The 19,148-nt window shown below is 34.8% G+C and overlaps 1 long non-coding RNA gene across 1 annotated transcript in view; it reads left to right on the plus strand.

Moving 5' to 3' along the window:
- The first annotated feature begins 710 nt into the window (after positions 1-710).
- LOC116164270 overlaps positions 711-19,148 on the plus strand; it is a 126,056-nt gene continuing 107,618 nt past the window's right edge. Inside the window, exon 1 of the long non-coding RNA XR_004143851.1 lies at positions 711-840. This is a non-coding gene — a long non-coding RNA (uncharacterized LOC116164270). The remainder of the gene's footprint in view (positions 841-19,148) is intronic.

The raw sequence follows: 19,148 nt of genomic DNA on the forward strand, positions 1-19,148 counted from the left end.
AATAGTGAATTTTTATGGAGATTGAGTCAAAAAATGTCCATTAAAAGGCTGCCGGCAGAAGAAGCAACAATTAATAGTGTGATCATATCATTTCTAGGCCATAACTCATAAGTCCATTTTCAATAAGCGCAGCTTGCAGTAAGAAGAATAATACAGAACTCTTCGCAGTCTATTTGTGGGATAATTTGAATGACGCTCTCTCTAATACACGTGTTTCTTTGCATAACACATACAAGGTAAACGCTTTACGTTACATACTAAAATGCTGGTGGAGAGCCGGCACGAATCGCGAAAAAAATCATATGCAATCCGGGAAAATTACCAATTCGATGTATTAATTCGGTCACCATAATTCATGTTAAAAGCTAAACCAAAACTAAAATTACGTAAACCGTTTATGTAAATGGAAGTTTTACCTAAATTAAAACGGCGCAGTTGTATAGAACTTTGAAGTAAAAATTATAATTTTAATTCAATTGCTTTCAAAATGTGTTCAATGGTTTTTTAATCAAAACCTTCCAAGCGAAAGGTTAGCTGTCACTTTGCATACAGTTGTGTAATAGAATTGTATAAAAAGCACGGAATACGAGTAGGTATATGCGACGGCGCAATGGTGAGAGCGTCGCGATGGAAACAGTGATGGGTGGGGGAGGCGTCGAGGTGGGGTACGTATGTCAAGTGTGTCCACTTGTCAGTCAGTGTTAGTCCACACGTGCTTTTCGTGACGATACAAGTGGTTTGAAACCACTCACGGCGGTTGAGCCTAAAGGCTTTTGTGCACAATGTGAATATTATATGAGGAAATCCAATTTTTCAATAATATGCATTATATAATAAATTGTAAGTTTGATGTTGGTTTGGTGGTTTGAATAGATTTGTTTTGTATCATTTTTTTAATTAAAAAAAGTGGTTTAAACTTTGTTGTTTTGTTTAACTGTAACTTTTTTATCATTGCAGTAAAGTGAACAGCATGCATGCACTAAATGGTTTCTTAGCTTACATTTCCGTTTCAAAGGTTTCGCATTTACTATTATTAAACTCCACGCACTTTATAAGAAACCGAAATGATAATATAACTACTTCCCATGATAAACATGCCTTCCTATATTTAATAATAGTCTCGAAGCTTTACTTAATCAAAAGCATTCCCGCTTGGGGTGCTGGGTTTATCAGTTTCGGTAAGTGGCTAAATCATTTGTGTTTGTGAATCGGAAATTTACTTACAAAGAAATTTCGAGGGTTTCAAACCCTGCAGTAAATGTGGAGGGACATAAAGATGTGAAACAGTTGAATTGAATTCCTTCACATTTCTTATACTTTTGAAATAAGTATTCTTATTCTCAACTCTTTTCAAAGGTATAGGGATATTATCGTAGGATACTACCTATATTACATTCTAAATTTGATAAACTAAAAAAAAATTGAATTCGGATTCTTGGAAGTAGCCGGTCGTGTGAAGTCGAAAAATTTTTTATAAATGAATGAAGTGGTATTTGAAAAAGCGAGGTATCGATGACGGAAGGAAGGAAACCTAAAATAAGTGTTGCTGAAATTGATACCTTCAGGATGTAATGGACTAGCTTTCAATTAGTGGAACTTTTTCTATTAATAGCAAGGAAGAGTCACAGTTAAACACGCGTAACTGTGTCATCCCATGTAGGTATGTGTAGGATTCTTCCAGGATATCTGCAAATTATTACTAAAATGGATACTTACCAAAATTTTTACGGTACAGTTAGGCGTTTCCAAATCGATCGCTTTTCATTCACATATTATGATATGAACGGTAAGAATTGTTTTTCATGCAATACTCTTATGTGGATCTCGGTCATATAAAAAGTGTAGGTACCTACAGCCTACTGCTTGATGTAGGTAAATCGAAAAAACTAAATCTTGAAAGGAGGATATACCTAGGTAAATTAAATCCTTAAAAATGAAAAATTGAAATAGTACCAAGTACCAAAATGTCTACATCTTGTTAGCGGCATTTAACACAAGAGTACCTACTTGACTAATTTAATCCATGATGCCGCATTGTTTGTTTTATTATCTAGATTCTAGATATTCACGTAAAGAGTAACAGATTTTTCCTTCATTTTGTATTTATTGCGATTGAAGCACATAATTTTCTTCATAAATATTACACATTTCATGTATATAATTACGATAGTTTCAAAATGGATCGGCTTGCGAGATTACTAAAATAGATATTGTGCAGGTCATAAAGAATTACTCTTTCATTTCCTATTTTTCTAAATCAACTCCCAATTTTGTAAACCGATTATAGGGATACTTTGTGTTTTACGGTGCCGAATCCAAATTTGTTTGCAAGCAATATTCCCTTGGGTGTTCCAAGATACTTATTCGTAATAAGCTTTAGCACTGTTTTCGGCTTTAGCAGTTTCGAAGCTGCGCATTTTGCCCAAAAGAAAATATGTATGATACAAAAATGAAAGTTATATTCGGTGCATACGACTGTATAGGACCAATGATTGAAATACTGGAGTCATTGAAAAAGAATACTTTTTTCGTCATTTTTCGAAGGTGAATACGATTTTCTAGAAGAAACACAAATACGAGCACAAAATATATGTGAGAACGAGTAGGCGTAAGTGTTTGTCATTAGCGGCAGTTACTTTGATCTAGATCAGAGATCTTTATTTGCCACTTTATCACAGCAAACTTCTACTCGTTTTACTTCCACCTAACCTAACTTTCGAACCTTTATAATATTATTTTCTATTTCGATTTAAATGTTCTCATTAACGCACTGTTTTCCGCTCAAAACAGTGCGTTAATGAGACCTATTAACGCACCGTTTTTAAGTTGGTATTAAAGAGGAGAACCTAAATTCACTACCCTATTTGACATTCGATTGTATTTATTTACATATTAGGGTTATGTTTTGATATACAGGAAGACAAGATTCCCTTTCTATTTGATTAAAAGCGAGACATGAGTAAGGCTGAAGTGTTAATCAAATTACAAGAAGAACAATATGAAAAAACCACTTAATTACTTTCTCCCAAAACTCAAAAGGGAATTAAATATTACGGTATGTAGCGTAAGAACCGAGATATCAACAATGTGGGGCTTTGAGGTAAATTTTTACATTAATGATTATGCCTCTTTTTGTAGCACGTTCAACATCTACGTGCAATCTGTGACCAATGATTGCTAGTGCGAATAGTGTACCTATCTTCCAAAAAAGACCTACAGGTTATAAAGGAGATTTCGAATGGGGAAAGGATGACAACGAGGATACCTTCGGAACACATTAAACAATATTTTAAAGAAGCAGCTTATTGCCTTTAGCACTTGTTCTGCGTTATTAATATCTTGAGCCTGATTTGTGTAGTTTCGTTATGCTCCTAAGAGGAAGTGACAATCCGAAGCCGAACCCGTCCTAATGAGTGACACCTATCACGTAACAACAACCCACTATAAGGACCGATCTGTTAGTGACCGTTAATGGCAAATCGCGAAAAGAAACCTTTGTTTTTCTTTTTATGTCAGTCACCAATATAAGTAGAAGCAGTGTCATATGGGCGAAATCTGTTAGCTGTTAGCTTTGTCGTTAATCGACAGTGAGACGAATGAATTTCAAATAACTTATATAAAAGGACGAAGGACTGTATTTTGCCTTTATGAATTGTTCCACAGTTAATGTACCAATTTCTGAAGTTTATTAATTAAAACAAAATTGATGATACTGTACAACCTGCACTAATACAACTTCTATATCAAAATTCCCTAGTTACAAAAAGTTACTATAACATCATTTTGATAACAATTTCTCGAAAATATCTTCTCAATAGAAAAAATAGTATAAGAAACTTGTTTCATAAGACGCCCCTTCGCACTCGTTCATTAGAAAACTCGCCGCAAGCGGCTCGTTTTCTAAACTTGAACTCGTACGTTAAACGCGCCACTTATGAAACTTGTTTCTTAATATACTAATTTCATACCACATTCTTACTTGGTGACTCTGTCCTACAATCTAGTTTTTACCGAACACAGAAAATGACGTGCAATTCAGTTCAAAAGCATGCAACTCGCTCTTCACTATGACGTCATCACTTGATTTTTGCCCATTTTTGATTTTTTTTTAATTTTTGAGGCTGAAAGGCCCTTTCTGTGACTGTATATAAATATTTCAAGTTACGGTAACCACTCAAACAGCGTTCAATGAAACTACATTCGTTAATTTTTTCGATGTAGCGTTCCATTAAATTATAACAGTCGTATTAAAAAGCAGGTAGTGTAGAATATGTTATAATTGATACAATTTTTCTTTCGGCTATCGATTTCAGAACGCAATATCTCGTTCCATCATCAGACCAAACGTCAAATGGCTAAAATGCATAAACGTAGGTAGGTATATAACAAATTTCATGATGTTCGAGTGAGGAATGTATTCGTAAATACGAAAAAATTGTATCAATTATAAGATATTCTATGGGCCAGCTGGTTAATTTAAGGATGGTATAATTTGGGTGTACCTAATTTTCCTTTGGATTACAGTTAGACACATATACTAGGATGTAAAAAAAACATGAGTGCCATCTCAAAGTGGTACCTACCCACGTAATAGAAATGATGACCAATCCAAGACGACGGAAGTTAAGTTTTATAAAATAAGTTATATCTCTACTATTGATCTGATTTCATTATTGTTTTTTTAAATGAAAACCCTTTACGTGTGCTACTACTTCTTCGATAAAGTCAACTGTTAATAAATAATTAAAAATAATATATAACTCTCGCCAGGAAAGATTGCCGGTCACAGCACACCTTGTGTCGATCTACAATCTATGTTTTTTTAAGATGCGAGCGACTTCCGGAATAGGATCGTGCCAACGTTCAACGAAACGTCTTTTTGTTCAGCATTGACACGATACTATCCCGGAAGTTGCTCACATCTTTAGAAAAACATAGATTGTATACCGGGATCAAGTGTTCTGTGATCGGCAATTTTTCCTGGCGAGAGGTTTATCAATCACCAATTACGTGCTGTAAGAAATTTGCGAGGAAATTTGTAAGTGGATGAGGTATAGGTATGTACTTGATATGAAGCTCTTGAGGATATGGAGGCTATACTTGGGGTTTTGTGATGATTTTTAAATCATCTTTAATGTTTGCTACTCGTACTTCCGGAATAGGATCTCTTTTTCATTTTGACGTAATATTTTTCAGTTTATTCTTTCAAGGCGAATCAAATTGTTTACTTACGTTACAGCGAAAACTCTGTTTGTAGGTTCTTGTACATGGTTAACTTCACCATCAAAGTAAAAAAATTGGTTTCGGGTAGAAAGCGTTTCAGGATTTTCTCTTGGATTCAAGGATAAATCTTCTCGAATAAAACCGTATGCCAACTTTTCTGCTGTGGTATATTCATCTTCATTTGGTATTGGTCTTATTGTGGAGTTATGATAACATACCTCTGCAGCTACAATATCTCTAGTTTGTAACGTCGTTAACTCGGTTGGTAATACAGAAAACGCATGTATCTAATCCAAAACGTATATACATACCATATAATCCCATGTATATACATAGAAGATCCTCGTGAGTAGGTATAAGATTTATACATAAAAGATACATACAATGGGTGTGCCTAAACATCCATAGCACATCCAAAATGTATTTTATAGAATATCCATACTGGACATAAAATGCATAGGTCTATAATGAATATACATAGTATATACACAAGATGGACAGGATATTCCCTGTACATTATGGATTTAAAATGTATATACATAAGATACCGAATGCTATGTGAGTTATGTGTACGAAACAACGAATTGACGCGCTATAGAAATATAACTATAGTGCATTCATTAAAAGAAGGTAGTAGATGGCGTTGTTTTTGGAGATAAGCACACCCAGGAAAAATGTAAAACAGAGCCAAATTATTGTAAAGTAAAAATATCTAGCACTGCGAACAGAAATAAATCAAACGATTTGACGCTTTGGATCTTTGACTGTAATAGCTGATTGCAGTTTGACAGTTTAGTTGGCAAGCTAGCAGCTTACAAAATTCGCCATTCGTGTTAGTTTTCAGCGTAATACTGAGTCGTGTTTGAACCAATCACCGCGAAGGTCAAAGATTCCCTATGCTTTCTACCTCTACATTTGTCAATACGCAGTCTAGGAATAGTTAAAAAATATAGAAATTTTCTTTGGTTTTTGATTTGATAACGATCAGATTTAGCAAAACAAACATTATCCTCGACCATTACCATCATATAGAATTTAACTTTAATGGATTTTTCTAAAGCCGTATTGCTGCTCAGTTGACAACACGTTACGTGACAACGAAATTTACAGGTAAGTAACGAATCATTCGCTTTGATAAAGTGACTGTTCCGCAATTTTCTACGAGAACCTGTATTATCGTGAACAGAGGTTTCCTAGAACTTCAAGGATATATATCAACTTCTAATCCCTGATTAAACGATCACATTGATTTATTAGAGTATCTTTGATTTTGGACTTGATATAGGTATTGTGCAGCTAGGGATAAGGGGTGTCTATTTTAGTCAATAATACAGGATACGGTTTTAGTAATACAGTGTATACTAGAGGACTATGGGATGGGAAGTGGGACAGCAAGTTAAACTTTTTTCGGTGCTTTTAGTTTAGGACTACGAAAATCAGCGCAAAAACGATCAAAGGGATTTACGTATATTCAATACGCGGGGAATTCTCGCCCGTCAGCGTACTTTAGGACAGTTTGCTTTGCCTTGGTTCCTTTATACTAGAACAATGCGATTTAATATCAAAGCCTAGAGCTCATATTGTATAGAAGTTCTCCCAAAATTCAGTAAACTTCTTTGTTTCTTTATTAAAATGCACGCCAGCGTAAACTGTGTATTTAGGCTAATGGTGGTTCAGGAGGTAAAGATATGCGATAATATAAACACAATAAACACGTTACAAAAATAGACTTTTTTGCACTCAAGGGTTCAGTTTTGAGAATTTTTTTTCAATGTAGAGGGTGTAGAAATGTCTCGCCATTGGAAATAAGAGGGCGGATCTCATTTCTGATATCTACTTAGATGTACGTTTGATTTTTTTAAATCTGTCGATTCGTTTTCTAGAAAATTAGAAAAATTTTTATTTAATTTATTTAATCGACCTATCTTATAATTTTTTCAGATAGAAAACAAAAATAAACGAAAATATCACTTATTTGTTGCTATGGAAATGAAAGAATTTAATTTGCTGTCAGTTACTTTGTGACAATCTTGGGATAGTAAAAAATAAGTTATTTGTTCAGATTTTACTTCCAAAATGGTTTACACACTAGCCGAAAGAGTGGAAATTATTCTAATTTTCTAGAAAACGAATCGACCGATTTGAAAAATCGAACGTGAAAATAAATGACTTCAAAAGACCTTTCAAACAAGCTTATTACTCTATACCACTAGTTTAAGGGAATGACTCTGGAGGGCAGAGGGTGAAAGGGGGTGAAGTAGTTTTTGGTTAAAAAGTTGTCCCCCTTGACAAATCTTTTCACGTGTCTCTGCGTTTTTTCCTTTTATCAAAATAATTTATTTTCAAAAAAATTAGCTACCGGGCGAACCTGGCTTTTCAGGCAGGTGAAATGAATTAAAATTGGGAAATCGTTTTTTATTCTTATTTTTGCGAAAAAATGTGGTAGGGGTTTGAAATTTGGAGGACACATAGCTTGTTTTATGATAAAAAGGAAGATAATTTGTTGGGTCTTTTTCACCTCTTTTTCAAGGGGATGAAAAATCTATTTTTTTCCATCGTACAGAGGTGCGCGGGGTAGCAAAATTTTCGTAACGACTTACATTTTAATAATCAAAAATAAAAAATATTATTCCAATAGAAACATTTTAAGAAAAGCGGCAAAAACGGGGGGAACAGTTTTAAGATATACCGTTTTTGACAGTAGGTAAATAGCTTTTTTTGCAAATAAATTAACGTATTAGATCCGCGCTAATAAAAAGTTTTTAAAATCTGTCTTTTCTCTCCTCTTTAGTGTTGCTAAAATATTTTCTTTTGTTTCCCAGTGCCCAACTGCCTTATTTAATAAACATCTTTTCTTCCCCTTGAAAAAGAGGTGGTTTTTTTCGGAAATCGTGAGATCTTGGAAACGGTTCAACTTTACAGGCCCAACAAATTATCTTCTTTTTTGTCATAAAACAAGCTATATTTCCTCCAAATTTCAAACCCCTACGACATTTTTTCGCAAAAATAAGAATAAAACACAAAGAAAACAGTTTTTCCGGTTATTCTAGGAAAATTGGAGGTTATGTGAAAATAGTGCAGATACAAAAGTTGCTCATCGACGATATGTAAATCCTGACTATTCAGATTACACATTATCAACAAATTTGTGAAGGCTAAAATCGACATTCCGTAAATGGTACATTTTAAGCTTTAAAAACTTGGCACAACAACGCATATCGCTTGCTGCACAAGTCTTATTTGCAGAACTTTGCTTTTTGTATTATTTAACTCTACTCTATCGTCGTGTTGTAAAACACACGGCGCTCTTCCTCCTGCAGTCGATAGGTACATTAAAATCTTTATATTCGTCATATGTGGTCTCATAGTTCGGCGACTTCATTGTCGTTTGCTCTGCCATAATGCACTATAGACAGTGAAACCAGACCAATTTATAACTTCTATGTACGACGTGTATTATGTAACTTGTTTCTTTAAATAAGGATTTTAAGGAATAACAGTTTCACAATACCTTTCGAGGAAAATTCACCGTCTATGTCACATAATCACCATGACACATTCTAAATTTTATCTGTCTCAAAATGTCCGCAGCACCACTGAATGGCTGGCAGATTCTTGCCGCTGTAACACCCCGGATTAAAATGGCTGAACGCAAACCCCCTATGTATAACTATCATTACACCCTGTATATTTAATTTTAAATATACCGACACACACAATTCACGGAACAAAATGGTCGATCAGTTAACGACCTATTCACACCGGTATAAAATCATCGATCACAAATACCCTGTATGTAACTATCATTACACCGTGTATATTCACTCTCAGCCAACCACATTAAAAAATTCAAATTTCCCGCACAAATTCAAATTTACCGCAATAAAATGGCCGACTTCCGGAAATTCAAACATTCAAACGTACCGCCCTAAAATGACGCAGCAAATCACAACGCAGCACTGTGACGTCAGTGTTGTAAAGGTAAATTAAAGTCCAGGAAGGATTTTATGAAAATCTTACATTCGGATAGAATTGTTCAGAGGTTAACATGAACTCATGGAAAGTGCGTCTTCGGGGAGATACGATGAAAGTGGATAATCGAAGGTAAGCTGTGCATTAATAAAATTTGAGGGATGAGTAGACAAACTGTTTGAACTTGAGAGGTAAAGCGTAATTGTCGCGCTAGTTCCTTCACTATACAATGTTACAATCCTTACTACAGGTTACATAATCAAACATAATACACTGGTTAGTTGATGCAATTTGGCATCGTGCCAATTACAAGACAACTTCCTGATTATCTGAATTTTTTGCGTTAGGCCTGACAAAAATATAAGGAATTATGTGCATGTGTTGTTTGCAATAAATCAAATGGCGTATACAAAATAATGTCGGAAAAAGAGACGTCAAGTGTAAACTTGTTACAAATTAAGAGTTTTTATGCTCGGTCGATCAGAAACGTTCGTTAATTAAAATTGACCCATTCAATAAAGTGGACTTGATATCAATATTTGTAATTCAGTCTGAAAAGTGATTTATTTTTTGCGTGATGTTGAGGTTCAAAGAGCTGATTTATTTAAATATAGCTACAATTTGAACTGCACTACTGTCTGTCAACTGAAACTGAAATTGATTGAATCCCCGTAATATATTTAAGCTACTTTACTGTTTAGTACTGGAATCATTTGCTGAATACAAAATCAGTTTTTCCAATCCAGTAAAAAAAAACGGAATTTAAATTTGATAACCTTTACCGTGCCCTTCAATGAAAAAATTCATTCGTAATCACTAAGATATTACAATTGCTTTCTTAAAAAGTTTATTGTTGCAGAGGTTACATTATCTATTAAATTAATTTAATTCAAATTAATATTCAAATTCCGGACTAGCTCAGACAAACTAATAATGTTATTAACGACCCTTTTATATTCCTGTCTGTCTCTCCGTCTGCCTGTCAGTGTACACGATATCTTTATTTAGAAACGTCGGATAGCTTGAATATTGGTACCCATGTTCTTCAGGATATAAGAAAGGTCGCTATTGTTTTTCAACTACGTATTGTAAAAATAATGAATGCGTGAAGAGCTCGAGGATCGTTTGGTATTTAGTTGTATTGTATTATAAAGAACATATGAACATTTGGTTTTCTGTGTTAAGTAAATAATTCTCTAAACCACAAACTATACAAATAAACGGTTTCTTGTGATAGCAGCAGATTGTTGATGATGAGAAGTTTGAGGGGTAATCACGCGCCTATGGCGTTTACGGTCATGGAACCCGTAGTGGCCTATTTTCGACCCCATTTGAGAAATATATTTAAATGATTTTTTTGTTCATTGTCACCAAGCACAAATCCAGTCTTAAAAGCATCTAACATTTGACAAGACATGGATCCTGCCAAGGATTTAAAATGTAACCGGTGTGATTTTGTCCCTGAAAACACACATTTCAATTTTAAAACACATTTGTTAATACACAAGACCAGTAATAATTTCAAATGCGCCTGGTATTAATTACAACCCTTAAATCCCGTTACTTTCTAAGGAAATAATCACGCGCCAGTGAAATGCCGGAAATGTCAACTCAGTTCGCACATGATCGGTATTCTCCACTTGCACCTCTGCTCTGTTGCACCGTGACTCCCTTCGGTGACGCACCACTGTGCAATCGCAAGCGCGCTAGAATTTGAATTTGCGCTGAACTGTATTATAAGGGAAAGGGGTAAATCTACGAGTAAAGATATACTCGTGGGCCCACTTAGATTTCACCGTTTCGTAAAATTTTTTTCGCGTAGTAGGCAGGAAACGTGGAAATAAACAAAACAAACGCGTGCACGTTGACGCGTTAAAGCAAATCCAAATTCAAGCGCTTGCGGTCGGACGTTGTTGAGGGATTAATTTTAAATGTAAGTGTATAGGATAAAAAATATTGTGTGCAGCACGGCACGAAAGTTGTTTTCCGGGCCTCAGAAAGTGGCCAGCCTCGGCTTCGCCTCGCCTGGCCATATCTTCCTTCGCCTCGGAAAACAACCACTTTCCCGCTTTGGTACACAAAGTACTATTACATGCTACCTTAGTGTAAAGAATAGAATAGTGAGACAACCTCCATGTACGTTTTGGAAACCGCTTATTTAAGAGTTATAGATGTCGCGCGCGTGTCAATATTACCATCCACTAAAGATTGTTGGTAAAAAAATACAGATTCTTTTCTCGAAATGATTACGCTACTCAACGCTAGTACTGTACAGAAATCTGCAACATGAATGATAAATAAACTACCGCTCTTTTACAGCAAGGTACACAGGACAATGAAGCTATTGTTCATGAGCGCGGGTATGCGATGATGTCATCCAGTATAAGATTACAATAAATTCTGTATACACATTTGATTATTTATGTTCGCAGACTTTTAATCTCCTTTCGTGTGAACTTGATAGTTGTAATTTTTCTTAAAACTGGTTAAAATATTTCCCATTCAAATCTATGAAAAAAAATTTCGCCAAATGATCTGAAATACGGGCTTTGAATATTTATTATGATTTATGGTTTACTTAATAAATATACATTTTAGAGCAAAACTTCTGCATATCGACCCGAAACTCTAATCAGAATACCAAATTTTGCTTCAAAACTGTGCTGAAATATAATTCGTACAAAAAGGGTACGAAAACTCAAAAATTTCATAATCATTATTGTGTTTTAATGTCAGATAATAAACCTTCTTATAAAAAAAATGTAATGCTCTATACGGAACAACTCATACCTAGACTCATACCTTACGTTCTGAATTCCATAATCTCGAATTGGGTAACGCAAGATAGTTGATCCGTAACGGAGATGAGCGTATACACTGTGTCCAAGATAAGGATGTCTATCATGGGGATTTCCGAAACCATTCAAACCATAGAAGGTATGAAGATAGTCTAATTAAGGAAAAGTTGCGCAATTAACCACCATACTTTAAAGAAAACCAAAAAATTCCGATATCAGAAAAACAGAAATTTCCCGATTTCGTTTTTATTTTTTTCTGATGGCATTTGAATAGATACAAAAAAATAACAAACACTTTGTCATTGCCAGTGTTAACAAAAACTATTTCGGTTTAAAAAAAATGCGCTTTATCTGCACAAGAGTTGTGCACAATCTATACTTGTTTGTATCTGTTCAAATAACATCAGAAAAAAATGAAAACGAAATCGGGAAATTTGGGTTTGTCCGGCATATCTTTGGAACCGGAAGTAATAGAAATTTTCTGGTTTTCTTTAAAGCATGATAAATACTTGGTTTGTGCAACTTTTCCTCAAATTGACTATCGTCATACCTTCTATAGTTTCGTAGATCCCCATGATTAACATTTTTATCTTGGACACAGTGTATACTGTAGGTTTCGTATCGTTTGTGTCCGTCCTTTTTACCGCGCCATAATTCGGAAACATGGGCGAATTTTTGAATTCCGTGTTCGGAAACAGTTAACTAAAGGCTACAGTTTGTCGACATTAAACAGACAAATCGGTTAGCTCATCTCAAAGCAAGCGCGTACACTCAGGCTACAAGTACGATACTTATGGAGGTTTATTACCACCCGCACGTTAGTGAGGGAGGTATTGCATTGGGATAAAAAAAACTACCTCTACTTTTTTGACGGAAATACACCAGAAATCCGAATCAAACAAAATCTCAATGATGTCGGTCTGTCTGTCGGTTCCGTCTGTATTCCCATTTCTGACTAAGCGGCTGAACTCAATTTTTGTACACATATTCTTAGACATGAAGATGAAAGAAAGGACTGAAAAGCTTTTGGGCATAACGCGCATACGGAGGTGTGCGGGTGGTATCTGTGCTAGCCCCAGAAAATTTCATCTAAAACACTATCTATTAATAAAGTGGCTTTTACAACTTTAAGAAATGTGTTATTCAACGCCATATTCGAAAAACTTTCACAACTCCTGGGGATAATCAGGAACTGTAATCATATCTATGAATATTTTACTAGGTATTTGGAATATGGTTGATCCTCCTCCTCCGTTGCTAAAGGTGTAGGCTTTATAACCAGTGTGGCGCTGTCTAAACTCCTTTCCAACTCTTCAGGAGAAAATTCAGTATTCAGTAGGTATCAAAAATAAATAGTACCATAGAGGAAATACAATTAGTACCTATCTGTTTTTACAAGTTGCTATACAATTTTTATGACTCTTTAGGAAATACTCGAAACTTTAAAAATGGTCACCAATATTTTGTTCTTGAAATACGAAAAAGCATCTTTCTTTTTTTGTTCTTATCAATCTTATCACAAAATCTCACTGCAGAACGGTTTATAATGATTAAGGAACTCCGGTTGGAACTTCAACATTTCACCAGTACCTATTTTGAATTCCAAAAGTAACTTCTATTGTTATTAATAAAAGTACCTCATACACCCTCAACCGTAAGATGAATAACCGGCGTTTAATCTTTTAATTGTAAGGTTTAGAGCCAATAAATTTATTAGGAAGATAAGTAGCCGAGCTATTGTATCAACATCATGGAATGTATCCAGAATGGACACGTGATTGGGGCGTAAAAAGACTTGAAATTTGCATTACGCAAAATAAAGTTTTAAAACTAAAAAGATGAACATGGTAATTCCAATACAAAAGAATCCTCTAAAGCTTTCTTATTATAACGTGTCAACTAAATCCCTATACTACTACTACTAGTTTTCCTGTTATAAATTGCCTATCAAAACAATTTTATGCATTTACATTTAAGTGCAGTTTACGTTAGGTACCTATGTCATTTTGCTTAGCATTTCTCTCGCGAGTTGCAATATTTTCGGCTCCCATCATACTTATTCGTAATTATTGGTAGCAAATCAGATAATGTAAACAGAAAACCACCAAAACAACCCCTAACAAAACTCGAAAGAATAATCGTATGAAAAATCGTACGGGAAATCGTAAGCAAAATCACATAAAGTAAACTGCACTTTAGATTAGATATTTTCAAAGTTATTAAAGGAGTATCCCAAACTCTAAACAGAACTAGAAAATTTCACCAAAAAATAGGACAAAATACCTACTTCCTCTGGTAGCTCTTGGCAGTTGGAGTTGACAAATATAACTATTTTTTCTTGTAAAGATTAGGATCTTCGTCTGTTTTGGACAACGCCTCAATCGTTCTAAAACTGTTCGTATCAAGAATTGTTATCATTTTATTCTTATAACTATAGGTCTTCTAGTATAAAACCATTCGCCCACTGCAAAACTTGTCTTTTCCTTTGCTCAGTGGTAGAGCGTTAGGCTTATACAGGCGGAGGTTGGGTGTTCGAACCTGGTCCGAGGTAAGAATTTCCTTAGATCAGTTTCGAGTATTCTGGCGGCTACTCCGAATTAGGTTTTCCCGCAGTTTTCCGAATTTGTAAGGTCGGGAACATATAAATAATAAGAAAACTATGCAACATTTTTGCTTTTGAAACTGAGGAATACGAAAAAAATCCTTATGTAGAGACGTATAGTTCACGTAGAATTTAAGTTCTGTGTAAAATGTGGGGTGTCCCTTCAATGGCACTAAAGTTTATTGTGATAAAGATTTGCAACTATCTTTAAAATGGCTATTTTAAGAACTTTTTCGGTAGTTTTGTTCTGAGCAGAGTGCAGGATCGCAGGCATATACCGGGATGGTGACTTGAACAACGCACCATAGGAAATTCAATAGTAATTTCTTCATTTCTGATTATTGCCTTCCCTAATTATTTTAGAGATAAAGTCTATTTAGGTTTTTTGTAGAGAAATTACGAATCCATGCATACTATGGCTTTTAATTTTTTGAACTTTAAAACCAAGAAATGGGATAACTAAAAACTGGCACTTTTAAGCAAATCAGTGGTGCCATGGTACAATTTTTTTCTCTACAAGACCCCTAAATAGACTTTATTTCTAAAATAATTACGGGAGCCAATAATCGGAAATTAAAAAATTACTATCGAAGTTCCTATGGTGCGTTCGTCAAGTCACCACCCCGTATAATAAGATTGAGCTATGTATAAGTAATATTGGAGTAAGTTGTGATTTCATATTTGGCAATTCTTTCTGTATTAATTTTTGAGGGAGCTAATTTAATGATTAAGTAATAAGACTGTAGGATTAGTGATGATATTCAGAAGAAGTTCACCTTTGGCACAAAGAGAACCGCCCTGGAACCAGGGGCGGTTTTATACATCTACTCGGGGGTGGGGGGGGGGGGGGGGCAAAAATAAAAAAGCTACAGAACTGCAGATGCAGAGGTGCACGGGAATTTTTTTTAAGTAGCTTTGACCCAATTTCAGCTGTTTTTTTGTTAAACTATCTATTGCCGCATTAATTTCCGAATACTGACGGACAGAAAAAATACGAGAGGCCATAATGAAAGTGCTAAAGCGGTAAAACTGAATTAGGTAAATAAAAATATATTTTGAGACAAAAAAAGTTTACAATATGTTACAAAATATTCAAGTCAATATTTCTTTATTCTCAATATTTATTTTATTCAATTTTACTTTTCCGTCAGATGGTTTGTGGTTAGGTCTATTTAATTCGATTATTATGTAAACCTAATGAAATAAAAAAACAATTGAGCAGTACGTTTGGGGGGGGATCGCCCCTGTCGCCCCCCCCTAAAAACCGCCGCTGCCTGGAACCGCCTAAAAAAGACCCTCCTCAAAAAACTCGTTCTAAGGTTTTGTTTGAACTTTGTGAGAGGCATCCAGATCCATAATTCGAAATAAAATTGTCAAGTTCAGTCAGAAGAGTCTACAGCTATTAAATTGTTGGCACATTGTAAATTAAATAATACAGGAATGAATTTTTTTGCGCGTGCGTTCATCACGTAACATTTGAAATATTAAGGTAGGTTATTTAAACGAGGTCTGTAGAAGTGTAGAATGTGATGACTCAGTTGACGTACTCGAGAATGTAATAAAACAAAGGAGCATTATTGTCGGGATGTTTGCATGGATTAATTTACCTCTTTATTTTTCTTACGCATAAAAACGAGATAAAAGTAGGTATAATATTCCTTCTGTAAATTCGCTTTGCAAACCGCGCCATCTATTCTAGTGTAGCGTCAAGTGGCAATTTATTGTTACGAGTTTGTAACATCGGTTACTTTTAAAAAGAACGGCTCGCGACAGTAATCACTTGGCTGCTACGCACATGCGCAGAACGGTTTTTCTTTATTCACATTTCTAAATTTAAATTTAAAGTTTTGTGCATTAATGGGAAGGTGTAATACGCATGTGCGTAGCAGCCAAGTGATTACTGTCGCGAGACGAACGGCTTTTAAAATCCACGACTTCTGCGCCCCCCTTTCAGATTGTCGCGTCCAGAACTAAAAAATCTCGATGTCCAAATCGGTTACCTTTTTTTTCCGTAAGGTTGTTTCACTATTCTATTCTTACACTATGATGCTACTTAGTGTCCATTTTTCGGGCATTTAAAATATGTTCGAAAGAGAAACATATTTAGCCCTCGAAGCGAACACACCCGTCTCTGGAAGGTTTTCAGATGCGCCTTCCACGAGATAGAAATTTGTACCCAAATAAAATTCAGAATTCTCGTAACGTGTTTAAACACCTACAATACGAGGTCGAATATAATCATTAAGGTCAAACTAACTTACCCAAGTAATGTTCGACCTTAATTATATGAAGACCTCGTCGAAGTAAATAACGTCCCACCACATCGTCTGAAATGTGCCCCTATATATGGGTTGCGACAAGGGATTTTGAAGAAACTGAAGCTAATTTGGTGTGCAGTTCGGAGCTGGCCATGTAAGGAGGAACCCGAGCTTTAAAATTGTGACGTATTCCACAAGAACGAAGGTATTACATTATGCTTACTTACTTCGACGAGGTCTTCAAACTTCTGTAAGTTGTACATACATTTTATTTCTATATACATAAAGATTGTACAATGTACATGCTTAACAAATTTCATCAAATTCGTGCCACTTACTAAGCGAGTTCATGATTTTGAACTTTCTCTTCGTACGTTTGTGTACATGACTCTCGAACGGTTTCGGATTTTCCAATTCTGATGTTTTCAGTATTATGTTTATCAGCGCCCAAGGAATAACTGATTAAATGATCCAGTGACCCAGGTTCACGTTTGCTATATTTGTTACACGATTATTATCCAGTCCAGAATTACAGTTAGAATTTTCTATTCAAATTTTCAAAAACTAATTTTTGTTTGATATTTTCGTGCTAAAAAAGACCGATCAAAATTTGTTTTCGCATTCCTGTTGAGATCCTGTATTGGGAGATTACCGTACTCCGTTACATTTTCCACAATATGCAGGTGGAAATGTTCTTGGTAGTCAAGAATTTGTAAGGCTGTTTGATTTTGCGGATGTCATCAATATTTATCAGAGTTTGTAATTTTAAGTTGATATTCAATAAAATTTCAGTGATACGTGCAAAATGACCTCGCTGGACGTAGCCCCCCCCCCCCCATTGCGAATCAATTTAAGAATGGTATCCTATTAGAAGCTTTTCATATCGCAAGCTTAAAATTTTAGAGATGACATAGTGATTTAAGCGAGCTCTAAAATTGTATGCTTGCGATACGAAAAGCTCCTAAATAGCTCATACATTGGATACCATTCAATGTTTGGGGGGGGGGGGGTTGCAAAGTGTACTGAAAAAAAACTATTGATAATGCAATGGTGATGTAGGAAAAATTGATTCCTTAGTCTTGTTATTTTGCATATAGCCGCTATATGAAACAAATAAGAGTCAGTTTTATAAGTATTCTAGAAATACAAATAAATTTGTATGTCTTACTAACCTATCATAGCACATTTTATATCTGTGATACGCGGGCATAAAGTACCACTTTATGCCCTAGGGCATTAAGTATCACCATAGTAACTCATTCATACTTAATGACTAAACTAACAAATACTTGCAGGTCATTGAAAATTAGAAACGTCAATTATTAATTGTCAATACTAAATCACAAGATTGGCCTTATTCCGTATAGTTTCTGGAACTTCTTGCTCATTCACGATGAAGTGAATTATTTAAAATTACGTTTGACGTTTGGATGGTTTCAATGACATTAACAAATTCGAACCACGCATACTTAATCAAACACAATGAATTATTTTGTAAACGAATATTTACTTTGACGAAGAAAACTATTTGTAAAACATAAAATTTTGTATGTACCACGGGCATAAACTAATGATTAGGTATACTCTCGGGCGACTAAAAAGCTCTCGGGCCATAGGCCCTCGAGCTTTTTAACTTGTCGCCCTCGAGAATATAAACATCACTATTATGCCCTTAATACATAAATAACTATTATATATTAGCAAACACTGTGAGGTAACTCGTTTTTTATTAAATCTAATAATACACTTATAAATAATGGAAAGCTTCATCAAACGAATATTCTAGAAAATTTACAAATAAGTTGAAAAATGGAACGGTGCCAAATAAAACTTAATGATCTTGAATCATTATTTCAATTTAACTACTTAAAATTGAAAACAAAATTGACACGCGTAATTTAAGCTGTACCTACTTATTATATATTTTTTCCGGGCTTTTTACGTCAATTTTATCTTAACGTTATAGTAACTGCTAAACTTCCTTTTAAATCTCGTGTGTAGTACTAAGGTGTATAAGTGTACAAGCATACAATGGTAGTACCTACTCGTACAAATCCCAAACCACATGGTATTCAATAATGTTTCTCCTATACATAAATGTTTAATTTATTGTATGTACCTCTACTTAAACCTGCATTGTGATTACATACTGATTACAATAAAATTATGGTAAACCAATTCTCTTACGATACTAAGTACTATAAGTGACAGTGACAGTGAATACAAAAATTTAATTTGAATGTTTCTATGGGATAACGGGATAGATATAGACTAAAGTTGGTCAAACGCAGATAA

Source organism: Photinus pyralis, unplaced genomic scaffold (genome assembly GCF_008802855.1).
Source record: "Photinus pyralis isolate 1611_PpyrPB1 unplaced genomic scaffold, Ppyr1.3 Ppyr1.4_LG2, whole genome shotgun sequence".
NCBI classification, from domain to species: Eukaryota; Metazoa; Arthropoda; class Insecta; order Coleoptera; family Lampyridae; genus Photinus; species Photinus pyralis.